The sequence below is a fragment of the Ranitomeya imitator genome, chromosome 10, assembly GCF_032444005.1.
Source record: "Ranitomeya imitator isolate aRanImi1 chromosome 10, aRanImi1.pri, whole genome shotgun sequence".
NCBI classification, from domain to species: Eukaryota; Metazoa; Chordata; class Amphibia; order Anura; family Dendrobatidae; genus Ranitomeya; species Ranitomeya imitator.
Genome location: NC_091291.1, coordinates 26,885,310 through 26,901,837, shown reverse-complemented (window position 1 = coordinate 26,901,837; position 16,528 = coordinate 26,885,310).

Genomic DNA, 16,528 nt, shown 5'->3' with positions numbered 1-16,528 from the left:
TCCTCTGCCTTCACCCTACTTGTCCCTCCTCCGTCCTCCCGTCTCAGTTTTCTGATCGTTCCTCTACAGTTTTTTCATTGTTCAAAGTCAACTAGGCTTCGCATGGTCATGTGAGGTGTCGCATTGATGGATATCATTGGCGTAAACGCTGCAAAACCAAAAACGAGAAGGAGGCTGATGAGGAGCAATCGGAGGATTAGGCAAGGAGTGAAAAAGAGATGAATACTCGTATATTTTTTTTTCTATCATATTTTGCCTCACTCTAGAAAAAAACTTCTCATAATGATACCTCCACGAGGCTCACAAGATCCTAGATCCTATGGTTATTTATATAGTATGTAATAGGGACACAGATTTATTAAGTACATCTGTGAAACTGGTCTCCTATGCATTTTGAGTAATTTTGCACGGTATTTCCCTTTAAAAAAAAAGGACCTGTCACCAGGTCAGAAGAGGTCAGTTGTTGCTTTTATTTTGTTCCTGCTGCTCCCCGGAGTATTCATTGTCTTATTAACGTGCCTTACGATTCCTGAAATATGCGCCTTTTTATTTTGTGCTAATGTTTATGTTCTTTAGGGGCGTGGCTCACAGAAGAAGAGGCTGAGCAGCTTTAAGACACGCCCCAGAGGATCCTATTAGTAATGCGCACACCCATATCTCTGGAACCATTTGGCGGATTTTGATCAAACAAAAAACCAGAATATACAGAGCACCAGTGGGACTTAAATACGACCAAAAAAATGTCACATTTGACCCCAGTAACAGGCCTTCTGTAAGGCCACATAATTATGGCTTTGTGATTTACAATATTCAACCTCTTTCTGATTCTCGCAGTCGTGTCATCAGTGGCATGTCGCGCCATTAACAAGAAACACGTAGTCATTATTATGATCGGTACATTCTTCAGCTGCCGGTGGAGCGAGGCAGAAACATTGCCAATTCCTTCTTACATTAATATTTGATTGTGTGGGCCATGAGTCTGCTGATTAGTAATTTTTAATTATGTTAATTAACTCCTCGGCTGCCTCATTCTATGCAGCTGCTGGTGACAAGGCGTGAAGAGGCATTTGTTAAATGGAGACATTTGTGGGAAAACATGAGACAATATATTTATTACCGTGTCTTGTGGTAATGGAATATTGTGACTTATCTATGACACTAACGGTTTGTTCTTATTGCCGCTGTGTGGCTATGAACAGGATGCCAGGTGTGACAACCACTGACATGGGACCCCTACATTTTTGGATCCAATTCTATCCTGTTGTGACTGCGATCATTTTGATGAAAAATCAGTTACCGTATCGCATGTACAGCTCCGATTCCGACCTATGTGTATCCATGGTTACAAACAATAAACAGGTCCTGTGTGTAGTCAGATTCTGCAGCCATGTCTACTCCTTCCCAACTGTCCCGTTTTCTGTATTTCCTAAGATATAAATAAGAGAAACAGAAGGAAAAACATTTCATATGAAGGCAGGATCAGACTACATGCAAGTGTTTTTTGTAGTCTGTCACCATGGAGACCCATTGATCTGCATGGCAGCTGTAGACACAAAAAGGTATTTTTTTTTAATGAAGAATTTGCTTTAATTTTTATTGTATCCCGAAACCATCATATATATTGGATACTTCACACTAGACCTTAGAAATCAAGGTCCCAGAGTCTGGAGGAAGAGTGGAGAGGCACACAATCCAAGCTGTTTGAGGTCTAGTGTGAAGTTTCCACAATCAGTGATGGTTTGGGGAGCCATGTCATCTGCTGGTGTAGGTCCACTGTGTTTTATCAAGACCAAAGTCAGCGCAGCCGTCTACCAGGACATTGTAGAGCACTTCATGCTTCCCTCTGCCGACAAGCTTTTTGGAGATGGAAATGTCATTCTCCAGCAGGACTTGGCCCCTGTCCACACTGCCAAAAGTACCAATACCTGGTCTAAAAACAACAGTATCACTGTGCTTGATTGGCAGTAAACTCACCTGACCTTAACCCGATAGAGAATCTATGGAGTATTGTCAAGAGAAGGTGAGAGACACCAGACCCGACAATGCAGACGAGCTGAAGGCTGCTATCAAAGCAACCTGGGCTTCCATAACCCCTCAGCAGCGCCACAGGCTGATCGCCTCAATGCCACGCCGCATTGATGCAGTAATTGATGCAAAAGGAGCCCTGACCAAGTATTGGGTGCAATTAATGAACATACATTTCAGTAGGCCGACATTTCGGAATGTAAAATCATTTTCAAGCTGGTGTTATAAAGTATTCTAATTCACTGAGATAATGACTTTTGGGTTTTCATTGGCTGTAAGCCACAATCATCAACATTAACAGAAATAAACACTTGAAATAGATCACTCTGTAATGACTCTATATAATATATGAGTTTCACTTTTTGTATTGAAGAACTGAAATAAATTAACTTTGATGATATTCCAATTTTGGGAGATGCATATATATATATATATATATATGTATATATATATATATATATATATATATATATATATATATATATATATATACATATATATATATATATATATTTTACTCAAATGTCAGTATTTTTTTATTTTTATTAGCCGGTCATACTAACAGGTGACCGATAGAATTAGTGATATGTTGTTCACTGCAGCAGTTTCTTGATGTCCCCCCCAGATGCGAAGGTTGAGGCCCTTTCATTAAGAGTTTAAGAAGGAATCTTTTTAAAATTATTTTTCAAAAATGCTAGAGTAGTTTCCCCCCCCAAAAAAAAGTACTGGACAACTCCTTTAATTTGTAGGGTTATTATTCTATATTAACAATTATAGCATATTCACAGATAATCCCTCATTTGAGGATATTCTTGATGATCCTCATCTGAAGTCCACGACCGCCCTACCCCCCCCGATGTAGTCGGAATAGCTGTTTGGGGACCCCCCATTGTTTAAACAGGTTAGGGTCGTACACCTATGATATATTTATATGCCTATGATTGTATTCAATGCCCTTTCATTTCAAGACTTTCCATCCCAGTGCCATCGGAGTGTTTACAAGATAATAAGCAGCGTAACGAGGAATTTGGGGTTTTGACGGTTATGAATGCCTCCTCCCAAACTGGTAAAGAAACCTCAGGTCAGGTGCAGAGTCTCTGCTGATGATTCATTAATTTTCTACCTTTTCCCCCTCCTGGAGTGAAGAGGATTTGATTTCTTTAGCTTTTCTTCTTCTCTTATCACATTCCTGGAATTCCTAAGAAGAAGGAGCACAGAGGAGGGTGCATGCAGGGGTGGCCGATCCTGGAGAATGCCAGGCTCCACCGCCCGCCTTATTACTGATGACCTTATATGTAAGTAAACCTCTTCAGTCTCCATGTATGTGCTTATCACTTGGCACAGCAGTGACACATGGTATATATATATATATATCAGCTTCAGCTCCTTTAAGAAATGATAAGATTTCTCCCTTCTTATCATTATCTGAAACTGGAAAGGTAAGGAGGGAGACAGTCCTTAAAATAGCAGCCGCATAAAACATTCCTATACACAAGTACAAATCACTTGTGGCTAGTGTTGAGCATTCCGATACCGCAAGTATCGGGTATCGGCCGATATTTGCGGTATCGGAATTCCGATACTGAATTCCGATACTTCCCGCGTATCGGATACCGGAATCGGAAGTTCCCAGAATTCAAATTGAACGCAGCAGCCAATGAGGAATGAATGAAAGTGTGGGCACATCCTGTTTAGCATGGTGGGCATGTAAGTACTGGCAAGGCTTGGATTGGCTGCTGAAATGATGTCACTCTGCACTATAAAAAAGCGCTGCCGCCATTTTGCGCTCACTCTGCTGTGATTTCAGTTAGGGACAGGACGCTGTGTTCTAACTGAGGGCCAGTTGAGCTAGCTAATTGCTTTATTTTCCTTTCCAAAGGCTAATTTAGCAAAACGCTGTGTGTTCTTCACTGTTCACCTTGCTCTTGCCTTGCAGCGCTGTTTTAACAGCGTTCTGCAAGGTCTCTGTGTGTGTGTGTGTGCAGCTCACTCTGTAGTCTGTGTGCAGCCATATACCCGGTTGTATTCAGCTCAGGGGGGGTTCACACTGCCTCACACAGTTGTTCTTTTTTGCTCTTAGTGCAGCCTGCTGCACATTTTTTCTCAAATTTCCTATTAGTGTTTTTCCACCAGTCTCCAGCTCTATTGTGGAAAAACACTACATAGGATAACCTAGAGGGGGGTTTTTGGGCCTTGCAGCGCCGTTTACGGCTGTCTGCACGGTCTCCGTGTGAGCCCAGCTCGCCCTGTAGTCTGTGTGCAGCCATAGCCGGTTGGATTCAGCTCAGGGTTCGTTACTGGCTCATACCTTGAGAAAAATTTTCCTTTTTTTCAAATAGTGCAGCCTGTTTAAAATTTGAAAAAAAAAATTCCTATTAGTGTCTTTCCACTCGTATCCAGCTAAATAGTGGAAAAACACTATATAGGATAACCTAGAGGAGGGTTTTTTGGCCTTGCAGCGCCGTTTACGGCTGTCTGCACGGTCTCCGTGTGAGCCCAGCTCGCCCTGTAGTCTGTGTGCAGCCATAGCCGGTTGGATTCAGCTCAGGGTTCGTTACTGGCTCATACCTTGAGAAAAATTTTCCTTTTTTTCAAATAGTGCAGCCTGTTTAAAATTTGAAAAAAAAAATTCCTATTAGTGTCTTTCCACTCGTATCCAGCTAAATAGTGGAAAAACACTATATAGGATAACCTAGAGGAGGGTTTTTTGGCCTTGCAGCGCCGTTTACGGCTGTCTGCACGGTCTCCGTGTGAGCCCAGCTCGCCCTGTAGTCTGTGTGCAGCCATAGCCGGTTGGATTCAGCTCAGGGTTCGTTACTGGCTCATACCTTGAGAAAAATTTTCCTTTTTTTCAAATAGTGCAGCCTGTTTAAAATTTGAAAAAAAAAATTCCTATTAGTGTCTTTCCACTCGTATCCAGCTAAATAGTGGAAAAACACTATATAGGATAACCTAGAGGAGGGTTTTTTGGCCTTGCAGCGCCGTTTACGGCTGTCTGCACGGTCTCCGTGTGAGCCCAGCTCGCCCTGTAGTCTGTGTGCAGCCATAGCCGGTTGGATTCAGCTCAGGGTGCGTTACTGCCTCATACCTTGAAAAACAATTTCCTTTTTTTCAAATAGTGCAGCCAGTTTAAAATTTGAAAAAAAAAATTCCTATTAGTGTCTTTCCACTTGTATCCAGCTAAATAGTGGAAAAACACTATATAGGATAACCTAGAGGAGGGTTTCTTGGCCTTGCAGCGCCGTTTACGGCTGTCTGCACGGTCTCCGTGTGATTTAAACTAGCTCTGTAGCCCGATCTGCACCAAAAAAAAGGTTAAGTTCACCAAACACAACTTACACTTGTGTAGGCCACATTTGAAAAATAATAAAGTTTAGTCCACAATTTACAACATTAGTGTTTCTTACACCTGTTAGGAGGAGCATTACAGGAATAAGCACACTAAGGCCTTAGTACTTTTCTGCTTATCTTTATCTGTCAACCAAGATGAAGAGGGCAGGGAGTAAGGCACGTGGGCGTGGGCGCGGAGCAGGGAGAGGAGCAGGGAGAGGACGTGGTGATTCTGTGCCTGCTGCGGGCGCCGGTGACTCGTCGTCACTCAGTTTCAGCAGGGAACAGTCCTTCATGCGCAGCTTTGTCGGAGAGCGCCGTGCACCGCTGCTGCGTGAAGACCAAATTGAAGCCGTTGTCGGGTGGATGGCAGCTAACGCCTCGGCATCGACTTCAGTTAGTGCCACATCCTCTCAGGCACAGAGCACTGGAGAGCAGCCATCTGTCTCTTCACCACCTGCCAAATTGGCCAGGCAGTCAGAGAGCCCAGGACAGGAGCCGTCTCTACTTCTGTTCTCTGAATCTCTTGGCTTGGAAACAGGGGGCCAGCCAAGCAGCATTGGAGAAATGGAAGAAGAGGCAGTGTGCAGTGATGCCCAACACCTTTTTCTCTCTGACTCTGAAGAGGCAGGTGGGCCAGTGCCTCCGGTGACCACAGCGCAGTACGCATCTGATGATGAAACTCAGGTGCCGCTTTCTCGTGCGTACTGTGCTGCTGAGACTACCCAGGAGGAGCAGTTGGTGGCAGAGGGTAGTGGAGATGATGAGGTCCTTGACCCATCGTGGCGTGAGGAACAGGAAGGTGGTGGGAGCAGCTCAGAGGAAGAGCTTCCTCTTACGGGCCAAAGAGGGAGAGGGAGGGGGAAGACTGCGGAGCCTGTAGCCTCCACTTTGGCACCCGTTAGGAGCCTGTCTCTTTCCAAAGCCAAAAAGGGCGCTCCCAAGACTTGCAGTGCCTGGTCCTTTTTTGACACAGTTGCAGATGACATTTGTTTTGTCAAATGCAAGCTGTGTCATCATAAAGTAAAAAGAGGGAAAAATGTCAGCAACCTCAATACCACAAATATGTGGAAACATGTGCGGACCAGGCACGCGGTGGAGTTACAGAAACACACTGAAGATGTAGGCCAACCAACAGCGGCAGCTACCACCTCTTCAGCTCGTGTTGCCTCTTCCTCCAGCTCACGCACAGCTGGTTTGGCTTCCTCCCAGAGACCTTGTGTAATTCCACCCACAGCACCACCTTCCCAGTCATCCTCACACTCCCAGTCTACTCTACAGCCATCGGTAGTACAGGCATGGGAGAAAAGGCGGGCATTCTCGGCCAACCACCCCCGAGCACAGGCTCTGAATGCAGGCATTGCCAAACTGTTGTCCCTGGAAATGCTCTCGTTCAGGCTGGTGGAGACTGACAGCTTCCGTGACTTGATGGCATTGGCAGTCCCACAGTACAAGGTGCCCAGCCGCTTTTACTTCAGCAGGCAGGCTGTCCCTGCCCTGCACAGGCATGTTGAGGCAAACATAAAACATGCGCTACTGAACGCCGTCAGTAGCAAGGTCCACCTCACCACCGATGCGTGGACCAGTCAGCATGGACAGGGGCGATATGTTTCCCTCACTGCCCATTGGGTTAATGTTGTTGAGCCAGGTACAGATCGTGCGAGTGGCGCAGGACGTGTCCTGCCCACTCCAAGGATTGCAGGAATCCAGTCTGTACGCATCGACTCCTCCTCTTACACCAGTTCCTCTGATTCCTCTCTGCAGGATCCGTCACAGTCCACCCCCACATGGACCCGTGAACGTTTACCTATGACCGACATGAGCACAGCCGTGGCCAAACGTCAGCAGGCCGTCTTGAAACTAGTTTCATTGGGGCATCGAAGCCACACAGCGCAGGAGCTCTGGAATGCCATAAAGCAGGAGAGCGATGTGTGGTTACTGCCAGCGAATCTCCAGCCAGGCATGGTAGTGTGTGACAATGGCCGAAATCTGGTGGCAGCTTTGGCCCTTGGCAACCTCACTCACATCCCATGTCTGGCACATGTGCTCAATTTGGTTGTGCAGAGTTTTCTGAGGGACTATCCGGATCTTGATGCCCTGCTGCACAAGGTCCGCCTAGAGTGTGCTCACTTGCGGCGTTCCAGCTTGGCCAGATCCCGCATTGCTGCTCTGCAGCGCCGATTCCGCCTTCCGGAACACCGCATCATATGTGACCTACCTACCCGGTGGAATTCCACGTTACATATGTTGGAGCGGTTGTGTGAGCAGCAGCAAGCAGTTATGGAGTACCAGCTGCATCAGGCGCAAAGAAGTCGCAGTCAGCGCCGATCAGACTTCACAACCACAGAGTGGGCCACTATGAAGGACGTCTGCCAGGTTTTGCGTCCTTTTGATTATTCCACGCGGATGGCAAGTGCAGATGATGCACTAGTCAGCATGACTGTCCCCCTTATCTGCCTGCTTCAGCAAACTTTGCAAGGGTTAAGGGATGATGTGGTGGAAGAGGTGGAGGATGAGGAGTCACCTTTTCCATCAGCTTCTGGAGAGTCAGCGCCACGTGGTTCCTCACAAAGGGGTACGCAGGGGCCAATTTGTGAGGAGGATGAGGAGGAGTCAATGGAGGAGGAAGAGCTCCGTCCAGAGGAGGGAGCGACACAATTGTCCAGTGGTCAGTGTGTACAGCGAGGGTGGGGTGATGACGAGCGGGCAGAGATCATGTCTCAAGCAGGGGACAGCGTTTCTGGGCCGGTTGGCACTCTGCAGCACATGGTGGATTTCATGCTGCAGTGCCTGAGAAACGACCGCCGCATCGACCACATTCTCAACATGCCTGATTATTGGGTGTTCACCCTCCTCGATCCTCGCTACCGGGACAACGTCCAAAACCTCATCCCTGCGTTGACCCGGGAGCGTAAATTGCGGGAGTACCACGACACACTGGTGAATTCCATCATCTTCTCCTGTCCAACTGAGAGGAGTGCTGCTAGTGCTTTACAAAGCAGCTCAGTGCGTCGAGGCAGTGGGGGAGGCTCTGCCCAAAGAGGGAGCAGAAGCAGTGCCTCTGCCCAAGGCAAGCCCAGTATGGCACAACTCTGGCACACTTTTGTGTGCCCGCCCCAAATGTCTACACCATCACCGGCGGCTCCAGTCAGCAGGAGGCAACGGTTCCGTCAGATGGTGACAGACTACATGGCTTGCCCTCTTACTGTACTCCCAGACGGCTCTTCCCCGTTCAAGTTTTGGGTCTCTAAGCTGGATACATGGCCAGAGCTAAGCCAGTATGCATTGGAGGTGCTGGCTTGCCCTGCGGCTAGTGTCTTATCGGAACGTGTCTTTAGTGCCGCAGGTGGTGTACTAACAGACCGTCGCATGCGACTATCCTCCGATAACGTTGACCGGCTTACTTTCCTGAAAATGAACCAGGCCTGGATCTCGCAGGAATTTGCCACTCCTCTGCCTGATTAAGTAATTGGGTGTCATCCAGGTCTCCTGCTGTGTTCATCTTTCTACCACCTGAACTGCTATTCCTGGGCTCCAACACCGCCAGTTGCGGCTCAGAAGTGCAGGCTGCACAGTAAAAACATACGACCCAGTGTTATTGGGTTTCAGTAACGTCAGCTGATCCCCAGCTGTGTAGCCGGCAATGTGTCCTGCGACCGCCACGCTGGCACAACAACCTAAATGTAAGGGAACCTGTCCCCCCCCCCCCCCGTCGTTTGTTACTGAAAGAGCCATCTTGTGCAGCAGTAATGCTGCACAAGGAAAAGGTAGCTCTTTTTTTTTAGCTCTTTGCACACGCAGAACTTAACACTTATAAAATGTGTTCACTGATACCGTTATACCGTCCCGGAGCTGGGACTTTCCTTCGTAATGTGACGCAGCACAGCCGTCATTCCTACCCCCTTGGTGCCATGCGCTGCCTCCTCAGCGTTGTTTTAAGCTGTCACGGAGCCTGCGCTGTTCTGTTATCCCTTGGGCATGCCCTATTTGCGCTGCCTGTCTTCTGACATAATTTGGTGTCAGGCTGGCTGCGCCTGTGCGGCCGCGGTGCCCGAGATCCCGCCTCGCAGTGTCTTCTGATTGAGTCACACTGCGGGCCTGGGATCCATGGGCATGCGCAGTGCATATCTTCCCCTCGGGCTCTCGCTCATTTCCCTCCGCCTTCTTTAGACTGTGCGCCGTCAGCTGATCCCTAGCATGCCACGGCCGTGACACCGCACAGTCTGAAGAAGAGGGAAGGAGGGGAGTGAGAGTCGAGGTTATGCACTGTGCATGCCCATGGTTCCAAGGCCCGCAGTGGGATTACGTTAGATGAGACTGCGAGGTGGGATCTGGAGCAGCGTGGACGCACAGGCACTGACAGCCTGACACCAAATTATGTCAGAAGACAGGCAGCGCTAATTGGGCATGGCCAAGGGCTAACAGAACAGCGCAGGCTCCGTGGCAGCTTAAAACAACGCTGAGGAGGCAGCGCACGGCATCAAGGGGATAGGAATGACAGCTGTGCTGTGTCCCATTACGAAGGAAATTCGCACCTCCGGAACGGTTTAACGGTATAAAGGGACACATTTTTAGTGTTTACTTCGGTGTTTGCAAGGAGCATAATTAAAAGAGCAACCTTTTCCTTTTGCATCCTTAGTGCTGCACAACATGGCTCTTTCAGCTACAAACGTCTTGGGGGGGGGGTTAAAGGTTTCCTTTCAACTTGCTCCAATCAGGCTTCGGCCTACACTCTGTTCCTCTGCTCCTCCTGCTGTCCCTGGGCTCTAACACCGCCAGTTGGTGCCTGGAAGTGCTGTGTGCACAGTCAACAGTCGCTCCTCTGTTATTGGGGTTCAGTAACGTCAGCTGATCCCCAGCTGTGTGTGCGGCAATACCTCCAATCTGCTCCTCCTGCTGTCCCTGGGCTCTAACACCGCCAGTTGGTGCCTGGAAGTGCTGTGTGCACAGTCAACAGTCGCTCCTCTGTTATTGGGGTTCAGTAACGTCAGCTGATCCCCAGCTGTGTATCCGGCAACGTGTCATGCGACCGCCACGCTGGCACAACTAAAATGTAAGGGGACCTGTCCCCCCCCCCCCCTAGGCGTTTGTTACTGAAAGAGCCACCATGTGCAGCACTAATACTGCACAAGGGAAAGGTCGCTCTTGAAATTATGCTCCTTGCAAACGCTGAACTACACACTCATGTAATGTGTCCCCTCACACCGTCCAACCGTCCCGGAGGTGGGACTTTCCTTTGTAATGTGACACAGCACAGCCGTCATTGCTACCCCCTTGGCACCGTGCGCTGCCTCCTTAGCGTTGTTTGATTCCGTCATGGACCCTGCGCTGTTATGTTATCCCTTGGCCATGCACAGTTTGCGCTGCCCGTCCTCTGACATCATTTGTTGTCGTCCTGGCTGCGCCTGTGCGTCCACGCTGCCCGAAATCACACCTCGCAGTGTCGTCTAATGTGATCCCACAGTGGGCCTGGTATCCATGGCCATGCGCAGTGCATATACTAGCCTCTCACTCCCCTTCTTCACGCTTCTTCAGACTAGGCGGCGTCAGCTGATCCCTAATAGCATGCCACGGCCGTGACGCCGCACAGTCTGAAGAAGCAGGAAGGAGGTGAGTGAGAGGCGATGATATGCACTGCGCATGCCCATGGATCCCTGGCCCGCAGTGGGACTACATTAGATGACACTGCAAGGTTGGATCTCGGGCAGCTTGGACGCACAGGCACTGCCAGCCTGACACCTACATGATGTCAGAAGACGGGCACCGCTAACTGTGCATGGCCAAGGGATAACATTACAGTGCGGGCTCCGTGACAGAACCAAACAACGTTGAGGAGGTGGTGCCCGGCACCAAGGGGGTTGGAATGACGGCTGTGCTGTGTCACATTACAAAGGAAAGTCCCACTTCCGGGATGGTTTGACGGTGTGAGGGGACACATTATATGAGTGTGTACTTCAGCGTTTGCAAGGAGCATAATTTTCGGAGCCACCATTTTCCATGTGCAGTATTACTGCTGTACAAGATGGCTCTTTCAGCAACAAATGCCTGGGGGGGGGGGTTAAAGGTTCCCTTTCAACTTGCTCCACTGCAGGCTTCGGCCTACACTCTGCTCCTCTTTGATTCCCTGGGTTTCAACACTGTCAGTTGCCACCTGGAAGTGTTGTCTACACAGAAAAAAACACTAGGTGATGTGTCAGTGGGGTTCAGCACCGCCAGCTGTTCCCCTGCTGTGTAGTCGGCAACGTGTCCAGCACAAGCCACGCTGGCACAACAGAACAAAAGCTGCCACCAGTGCAGGCTTCGGCCTACACTCTGCTCCTCTCCTCCTCCTGCTGACCCTGGGCTCAAACACCGCTAGTTTTTGCCCGGAAGTGCTAGCTGCACAGAGAAAAACACCAGCCAATGTGTTAGTGGGGTTCAGCAACGCCAGCTGTTCCCCTGCTGTGTAGCCGGCAACGTGACCTGCAAACGCCATGCAGGCACAGGAACTGAAATTAAAAGGGAACCTGGCCCCACCCCCCCAGGTGTTTCTATGTATAACAGCCACCTAGTACAGCAGTACTGCTGCATTTGTACAAGGTGGCTGACTTTTTCTCCTTGCCCACGTGGAACTCAACACGTACAAAATGTGTCTCATTGAGACCATTCCACTGTCCCTGAGGTGTGACTTTCCTTTGTAATGATACGCAGCACCCCCCTTGGTAGCGTTTCCCGTCTTTTGTCATCATGGTTAGCTGGCTGCGCCTGTGCATCCGCCCTGCTAGAAACAACGCCCCTCGTTGTCATATTTATTTTGTCAGCGAGGGTGTGGTTTATGGGCACGAGCAGTGCATATGTTCGCCTGTCTTAACTCATCTCCTTCCGCCTTCTTCAGACTGTGCGGCCTCCTGGCCGTGGTAGGCGATAAGGGATCAGCTGAGGCCGCCCAGTCTGGAGCAGGTGTAAGGACATGTGTAAGCGGCAAACCTATTTACTGCACAAGGCCACGAATCCCAGCCACGCAGTGTGATTTTTTGAAAACACACTGTGGGTCTGGGATTCATGTCCATCGCTAACCGCAACGGCCGACATGAAATGAGGTCAGAAGACAGGAAGCGCTCACAGCGCATGGCCAAGGGATCACAATAGCGCAGACTCCTGTACAGCAAATAACAACGCTCAGGAATCTGCGCCCAGTACCTAGGTGCAAATTTTGACACCTGTGCTGCGTCTCGTTAAAAAGACAAGTCACGCCTCCACAACTGTTTGACAGTATAATGGGCTAAATAGTGTACGTGTTTTAGTCAGCGTGTGCAAGGAGCAAAACAAATAGAGCAACCTTTTACTTGTGCAGCATTAATGCTGCACAAGGTGTGGCTCTTGTACCTTGCAACACCTGAGGGGGGGGTTAAAGGTAACCTTTGAAATTGGTTCAACTAGGCTTCGGCCTACACTCTGCTCCTCTACTCCTCCTGCTGACCCTGGGCTCAAACACCGCTAGTTTTTGCCCGGAAATGCTAGCTGCACAGAGAAAAACACCAGCCAATGTGTCAGTGGGGTTCAGCAACGCCAGCTGTTCCCCTGCTGTGTAGCTTGCAACGTGACCTGCAAACGCCACGCAGGCACATGAACTGAAATTGAAGGGAGCCTGCCCCCCACCCACAGGTGTTTCTATGTATATCAGCCACCTTGTACAGCAGTACTGCTGCATTTGTACGAGGTGGCTGACTTTTTCTCCTTGCCCACGTGGAACTCAACACGTACAAAATGTGTCTCATTAGAGACCATTACAATGTCCCTGAGGTGTGACTTTCCTTTGTAATGACACGCAGCACCCCCATTGTTAGCGCTGCCCGTCTCCTGACATCATTGGTTGGCTGGCTGTGCCTGTGCGTCCCCCCTGCCCGACACAACGCCCCCCGTTGTCTCATATATTTTGACTGCGAGGGTGTGATTGATGGGCACGAGCAGTGCATATGTTCCCCTGTTTTCACTCCCCTCCTTCCGCCTTCTTCTGACTGTGCGGCCTCATGGCCGCGGCATGCGATAAGGGATCAGCTGAGGCCGCCCAGTCTGAAGCAGGTGTAAGGACATGTGTGAGCGGCGAACATATTTACTGCACAAGGCCACGAATCCCAGCACCGCAGTGTGACTTTAGGAAAAGCCACTGTGGGTCTGGGATTTATGGCCATCGTTAACCGCACCGGCCAACATGAAATGAGGTCATGAGACGGCCTGCACTAACAGGGTATTGCCAAGGGATAACACAAGAGCGCAGACTCCTGTACAGCAAATAACAACGCTCAGGAATCTGCGCCCAGTACCTAGGTGCAAATTTTGACACCTGTGCTGCGTCTCGTTAAAAAGACAAGTCACGCCTCCACAACTGTTTGACAGTATAATGGGCTAAATAGTGTACGTGTTTAATTCAGCGTGTGCAAGGAGCAAAATTAAATAGAGCAACCTTTGACTTGTGCATCATTAATGCTGTTCAAGGTGTGGCTCTTGTACCTTGCAACACCTGAGGGGGGGGTTAAAGGTAACCTTTGAAATTGGTTCAACTAGGCTTCGGCCTACACTCTGCTCCTCTACTCCTCCTGCTGACCCTGGGCTCAAACACCGCTAGTTTTTGCCCGGAAATGCTAGCTGCACAGAGAAAAACACCAGCCAATGTGTTAGTGGGGTTCAGCACCGCCAGCTGTTCCCCTGCTGTGTAGTCGGCAACGTGTCCAGCACAAGCCACGCTGGCACAACAGAACAAAAGCTGCCACCAGTGCAGGCTTCAGCCTACACTTTGCTCCTCTCCTCCTCCTGCTGACCCTGGGCTCAAACAACGCCAGTTTCTGCCCGGACATGCTAGCTGCACAGAGAAAAACACCAGCCAATGTGTTAGTGTGGTTCAGCACCGCCAGCTGTTCCCCCGCTGTGTAGCCGGCATCGTGTCCAGCACAAGCCACGCTGGCACAACCGACCAAAAGCTGCCACCAGTGCAGGCTGCGGCCTACACTTTGCTCCTCTCCTCCTCCTCCTGCTGACCCTGGGCTCTAACACCGCTAGTTTTTGCCCGGACATGCAATCTGCACAGAGAAAAACACCAGTCAATGTGTCAGTGGGGTTCAGCAACGCCAGCTGTTCCCCTGCTGTGTAGCTTGCAACGTGACCTGCAAACGCCACGCAGGCACATGAACTGAAATTGAAGGGAGCCTGCCCCCCACCCCCCCAGGTGTTTCTATGTATAACAGCCACCTTGTACAGCAGTACTGCTGCATTTGTACAAGGTGGCTGACTTTTTCTCCTTGCACACGTGGAACTCAACAAGTACAAAATGTGTCTCATTACAGACCATTACAATGTCCCTGAGGTGTGACTTTCCTTTTTAATGACACGCAGCACCCCCATTGTTAGCGCTGCCCGTCTCCTGACATCATTGGTTGGCTGGCTGTGCCTGTGCGTCCCCCCTGCCCGACACAACGCCCCCCGTTGTCTCATATATTTTGACTGCGAGGGTGTGATTGATGGGCACGAGCAGTGCATATGTTCCCCTGTTTTCACTCCCCTCCTTCCGCCTTCTTCTGACTGTGCGGCCTCATGGCCGCGGCATGCGATAAGGGATCAGCTGAGGCCGCCCAGTCTGAAGCAGGTGTAAGGACATGTGTGAGCGGCGAACATATTTACTGCACAAGGCCACGAATCCCAGCACCGCAGTGTGACTTTAGGAAAAGCCACTGTGGGTCTGGGATTTATGGCCATCGTTAACCGCACCGGCCAACATGAAATGAGGTCATGAGACGGCCTGCACTAACAGGGTATTGCCAAGGGATAACACAAGAGCGCAGACTCCTGTACAGCAAATAACAACGCTCAGGAATCTGCGCCCAGTACCTAGGTGCAAATTTTGACACCTGTGCTGCGTCTCGTTAAAAAGACAAGTCACGCCTCCACAACTGTTTGACAGTATAATGGGCTAAATAGTGTACGTGTTTAATTCAGCGTGTGCAAGGAGCAAAATTAAATAGAGCAACCTTTGACTTGTGCATCATTAATGCTGTTCAAGGTGTGGCTCTTGTACCTTGCAACACCTGAGGGGGGGGGTTAAAGGTAACCTTTGAAATTGGTTCAACTAGGCTTCGGCCTACACTCTGCTCCTCTACTCCTCCTGCTGACCCTGGGCTCAAACACCGCTAGTTTTTGCCCGGAAATGCTAGCTGCACAGAGAAAAACACCAGCCAATGTGTTAGTGGGGTTCAGCACCGCCAGCTGTTCCCCCGCTGTGTAGCCGGCATCGTGTCCAGCACAAGCCACGCTGGCACAACCGACCAAAAGCTGCCACCAGTGCAGGCTTCGGCCTACACTTTGCTCCTCTCCTCCTCCTCCTGCTGACCCTGGGCTCTAACACCGCTAGTTTTTGCCCGGACATGCAATCTGCACAGAGAAAAACACCAGTCAATGTGTCAGTGGGGTTCAGCAACGCCAGCTGTTCCCCTGCTGTGTAGCTTGCAACGTGACCTGCAAACGCCACGCAGGCACATGAACTGAAATTGAAGGGAGCCTGCCCCCCACCCACAGGTGTTTCTATGTATAACAGCCACCTTGTACAGCAGTACTGCTGCATTTGTACAAGGTGGCTGACTTTTTCTCCTTGCCCACGTGGAACTCAACACGTAGAAAATGTTTCTCATTAGAGACCATTACAATGTCCCTGAGGTGTGACTTTCCTTTGTAATGACACGCAGCACCACCCTTGTTAGCGCTGCCCGTCTTTTGACATCATTGGTTAGCTGGCTGCGCCTGTGCATCTCCCCTGCTCGAAACAACGGCCCTCGGTGTCTTATTTTTTTGGACAGCGAGGGTGTGATTGATGGGCATGTGCAGTGCATATGTTTGCCTGTGTTCACTCATCTCCTTCCGCCTTCTTCAGACTGGGTGTCCTCATGGCCTCGGCAGGCGATAAGGGATCAGATGAGGCTGTCCAGTCTGAAGCAGGTGTAAGGACATGTGTGAGCGGCAAACATATTTACTGCACCAGGGCACGAATCCCAGCACCGCAGTGTGATTTTTTAAAAACACACTGTGGGTCTGGGATTCATGTCCATCGCTAACCGCAACGGCCAACATGAAATGAGGTCATAAGACAGGAAGCGCTCACAGCGCATGGCCAAAGGATCACAAGAGCGCAGACTCCTGTACAGCAACT